A 5813-nucleotide genomic window follows, 5' to 3' on the forward strand; every position below is an offset into this window, starting at 1 on the left:
TTATGCTAAATCAATTAGAATAGTTTATGAATAATGTCCTACATGTTGCATTTTTAAATTATATATACAAATATTGATACGAAATATCTTATAAAAGGCTTCCTTTGCATAATATATAGAAACTCATCTGGATGCACTGATGGGTAGTCTAGATAATTTGCAATAACGGTGCATGGAGCTGTGATGCAGCCAAGATCACTTTGGTGGCTGATTCTGCTGAGTTTAAGGGTTGTATATTTTGTCCTTATTTTAAATTTAGGAATTACTGAGGCTTCACTTAAGAATTAGACTTGTTATTGTTGTATGAAGTTGTGGTTATGTAGCCAACTGTTTCTTGGCCAAGGGCAGTGGTCATTTCATTTTTGGTCTAATTTTTACACCTTGGTTTTTGTACAAATTTAACAAATGAGATATAATGTGTTAATTACTGAGCTTTAGAGGTGCTGCTGTGCTGGTAGGTGGATTTTGATACCAGTTTGGACAGAACCGGGAAAGCTGTTAACCCCTGAAACCTACTGGTCTCTTGAAAATGAATAAATCACATTGGCTGTGAGTGTAAGGTGCACATAAATGCAGGTAGTGAACTTATCTGAAAGAGGAGAAAGAAATAATGTCCTTTTTTGTTAAAATATGAATATCAATATTAAGCATATACAAAAGAATATATACACTACATTTTTTTTAAATGAAGGAAACACTTAAATGATACATCAGATCTTGATGAACAAAATTGTTCAAAGTTCAAAATCTTTACTGTACATTGCATAATTCATTGAGAACACAATGACGTAACAAAAGTCAATGGAAACCAAAATCACAAATTGGGGTGTGGATTCAAAATCACACTGAAAATCACAGTAAAAACATTTTTATCTCAGGCTGATCCAACTTGCGTGACTTTCATCACGGCAACTCATAATATAACTCAGTAGGGTGCATGCATGGCCCCTACGTGTGTCATCCAGGAACTGCCTATGCACTCTGGCCACAGGAGGCCAGGCATTGTCCTGCACCAGAAAGAGCCCAGGGCCCACTACACCAGCGAAAGTTCTGATAATGTCTGAGGATTTTATCCTGGTACCTCACAGCAGTCAGGGTGCCGTTGGCAAGCATGTAGAGGTCTTTGCGACCCTCCAAGGATATGCCTCCCCAGACCATCACTGACCCACCGCCAAACCGGTCATGCTGGGTGATGTTGCAGGCAGCATAATGTTCACCACGGCGTCACCAGACTCTTTCAGGTCTGTCACATGTGCTCAGTGTGAACATGTTCTCATCTGTGAAGAGAACAGGGCGCCAATGGTGGACAGTTTGTTCAGAAACATGCGCACCAGTAGCCCGCTGGAGGTAATTTTGTAGGGCTCTGGCAGTGCTTCTCCTGTTCCTCTTTGTACAAAGGAGCAGATACCAGTGCTGCTACTGCTGGATTGATGCCCTTCTATGACCTTGTCCAGCTCTCCTCACGTAGCAGCTGTCTCCTGGTATCTCCTCCAAGCTCTAGAGACTGTGCTGGGAGGCACAACAAACCTTCTTGCAGTGCCATCCTGGAGGAGCTGGAATACCTGGGCAAACCTGAATACCATGTTTATCAATTCAATTTGATAGTATGAAATTGTACTTACTTGTAAAAGGAACCTACTGGGAATCAACCAGATTCACAGAGAACACTCCCACATAAAAGGGCTCAAAGGTAGAGAGGATAAATAGGTATTCTCCATGGGGAAGACAGAAGTGGTAGAACACCTCTCGCAGACTGACGAAGGTCTCGGAGCACACTGCTGAACAGTTTTTCTTCTGGTGCACTCGCACTTTGCCAGAGTACTGGAAACTTACACACATGCAGTACGGTCACATGAGGGCGCCCTATACCTTCCCTCTGACCTCCCATTTTTAAAAAATTGTGTATATGGGTTAATGTCCATTATTTTATTATAAATGCAATTCAGGAATTCTTCACATCTCTCTGGAGTGGATTCAGCTGGCTGGCTAAGTGGGGGACCAATCTGGGATGGAGAGGAACATGGTGAGGTCAACACTACCAGATGCCACGAGGATACCAACATCAATATATGAGAGTGAAACAAGAACATCAAACAAACATCAATGGAGCTTCCCAGACGATTTTGAAGAGCGGATCTGCCTTGTCTCCAGTGAAGTCCTCGAAACCCTTGAGCTTTGCAGAATCCATTTACCCTAAAGAAAAAAGGAGTTCATGACTAGACCAGAAAAAGACATACTGACACAAACAGAAAGGAGTCCAGATGTTACCTTATTCCACACTTGGCTTGGTGTGCTCTAAGACCATGAGCCCTCTGCGTAGTGAACATACAGCAGCTTTTAATCTCTGATAGCAGCCATCAACCACCACATACACCCACTACCCAAACTGCCAGAATCAAGAGCCACGTACACAAAAGACACAATTCAAATCAAGTCTGTGTGTGCCGCTCTAAAAGAATGAGGATGTGGTGTGTGCTAATGTACTGTAAAAGATGCCAGTGTGGGTCTCCTCAAAGATTTAGTCATGAGAGATGACAACACGAGACAAAACCTATTTGTTGAGAGTCAAGAATGCGAGAGCTCCCAGGAGCCAGCAGTCACCTTAGCACAAGTTATTATAGTTAAAATAAAGGGAACTCCTGTATAACACCCAGAAGATTTCAAGTTCTCACGTGTTCGTTTAATTTTGGCATTATGACACATGTCCAAAACAAAGTAGTTATGCAGTTTGTTTGCACACACACACCTCAGTTGTGCAAAACAATGGGTATTATCTCGTCTTTATTTGATCATCAGCAACAAACAACTCATTCTCACCCACATATGTGTGAATATAATGAGTTTTATTTCAGTGGTATGGGGTTACAAAAATACTAGCAAAAACACTTTCCAGAGGTGAAACTACTGTAAGTAAGATGATAGTGAAACACCAAGTGACAATGTCAGAGGATTCAACGTGACCGTCGTTCAACTGTGACGGTTAGCAGATGTGAGAAGATAAGAATGCAAAGGCATTCATTCAAATTGAGGATGCATTGATGCTTTGTAAAAGAATGTTAATATCTAAATGTGCCATCATAATTCATTTGAATGGAATATGATAGGAAAATAAAAGCTATTTCTGTTTCATAAGAACTTGCAAGAATTAAGAATGCTCCAGGAGTTGGGTGACCATTCGGATATGTCTTCTTTTTGGGAGCTAAAAAATGCGTTCAGCTGGGATTTCTAATTGAATATTGTCTCCTTTTGCTGCCTCTCTTCTGGAGAGCAACACATTCCGCAAAGCTGGTACATACGTGTCAGTGTCAAATAAAGGTGCTAGCAAACTAGAAGACCACATGTAGGCCCTATTAGACTTCAATAACCCCCCCCCCCCCCCCTGCATACACATTGCCACAATGCCACACATTACTTTAGCCCCCCCCAGTACCAACCTTCCACCCACAGAAAACAACAGACTAAGTAATTGTGTAAAGCAAAATGTTGACAAGTCAACCTCAACAATTTGGTATGTGGATAAGCAGGAACAAGCTTACTCATAGCAGCAATTATCTATTAATTACAAAGTATGAATCATAGTGTTACAAAAATGGTTTACAGTTTTTCTCGATTGCTTAAACACTATAACCAGGCTTTTGAACTACAATTTAATAACCGTAACGCCATTTATCAAAAAGCACACCCATTTCCCTAAACTATAAACGCTATTCCCCTGTGTGGACACATGATTCAGATTTGTTAAACTGTCACTGCCAGGGACGTGCACAGACATTTTGGTGGGCAGGGGCTCAAATGAAAAAAAGGGCACTTCTCATAATTATTTGTTCATTTTCTTTAAACAAAACATTTAATATAACACAACTCTGACTTCCTTCCAATTTATTTTAATTCCCTCACTCTCATGCAGTTGTTTATTGCTCAACATTATAATTCATAATTCATTAATTATAACATTTTAATTATTTTGGTGTTATTGGAATACATAACAATATAAAATCAACAAAAAATATTCACACTAAACTGTGGCATTGGGTTGCACACATTTAAGTAAATGTTATTTAAATATTTTTACTTTTTGTTTCACAAGCCAAATATATGCCAAATGAGTAAATATAAACTTCAGCTTCAGACATCCAAGCAACAGAATACTGAATTGCCTGAATAGATTAATGTATTGATCAAATGCATTATTATTGTTACTATTATATTACACTTATCACGCACCACACACACACACACACACTAACTGATGGTGACATGGACATTTGGAGGAGGGCTGTCTGTATCATAAAGATCTATCAGCATACAACAAACTAATAGAATGGATAGTTATTAGATGAGGAGCCTACAATCAAAACTATGTTTAAGGCACTTTTTTTTCATGGAGTGGTCAATTTTGAGACTTTGGTCTATTTTGTGTCCATGTCTTCTTTTACTCTAATAGAAAGAAAACTTCAAGAATACACATTTAGATGGTGTTGTGATGTGCTACCTTCCGTCTGCTTGCATCTGTAGATTTTTTCTAAATTAACCAAAGCAAGCTAATCTGCATATTTAAACAGAACATTTCAGAGGAAAATACTCTTGATGTAAGTCATTAACTTTTGTTTATCCTATTCACCTGCAGTGCCTTGTCAAACGTATGCAAATTGGTGCATTTTAATTATTTAATGCCTAATTTGCATATCAACGTAGCGGTTGTGATGACTTTATTAGATACAAATGTTACTGTATTCACCTGTAGTGTCTCTATTAGTCTGCATTAGCCTGTATGGCCATGACATAACCCATTGCATTAGCTGTACTTCAGCTAATGTGTTACATTTGCATGTTAGCAAGACATAGGCCTATATTTGCCTTTTGTCTTTTGTTTAATTAGCGGTAAACTCGAGGCACTGGTAGTTTAGTCTTTTGTTCATCACCACTCACCTCCACACAAGCCAAGAAAAACACTGCTGGGAGAGGCTGCTGTCTGTCTGAGTGCTGCGCTGCTGCAGGGAGACGCAGAGCGAGGAAAGGGAGAGAGGAGGCATGGAACTCCACAAAGTCTCATCTTCCGACCTGATATTTATTTATTTAATAAATATATTTGTTTGACAGGGAAGTTGTGTGCAAACAGGAATAAATATACTCTATGTTCATTTATTTAAAAAAAAGGCACTTTCTCTTGAGGAAGAAAAAGGGCAGGTGCCATAGCCCCTTTTTATGTCTATGTGCCTGGTCACTGCAAAACTCTACACACAAATCACTTCATTTCTCATTGCCACTATGTGGTGTTAAGTTGTTCACTCAAGTCAGCATAGCTTGAGCTCAATTAGCACACAACTACCCAGGTGGAAACACAAAGAGTAATAATTGATCAGGCATATATCAGAACCCTCAATAGACAGATAGATAAAAGGACCAGTTCATCCAGTTTTGGAACAATGGATCCAGAGATGTAAAGGAAGAGGTGAAGGAAGAGGAAGATTAGGAGGTGGAGAGGAGCAAGAGGTATAGGAGGAGGTGGAGGACGAGATTCTCTGGCCTGTCCCAGACCAAATACGGGATGCTGGTACACAAAGATTGTTATTGTTGTTTGGTGTATTGTATTGTACAATACAGTGGGTACGGAAAGTATTCAGACCCCTTTAAATTTTTCACTCTTTGTTTCATTGCAGCCATTTTCCAAAAATCAAAAAAGTTCATTTTATTTCTCAGTAATGTACACTCAGCACCCCATCTTGACAGAAAAAAACAGAAATGTAGAAATTTTTGCAAATTTATTAAAAAAGAAAAACTGAAATATCACATGGTCATAAGTATTCAGACCC

Source organism: Micropterus dolomieu, linkage group LG15, assembly GCF_021292245.1.
Source record: "Micropterus dolomieu isolate WLL.071019.BEF.003 ecotype Adirondacks linkage group LG15, ASM2129224v1, whole genome shotgun sequence".
NCBI lineage: Eukaryota > Metazoa > Chordata > Actinopteri > Centrarchiformes > Centrarchidae > Micropterus > Micropterus dolomieu.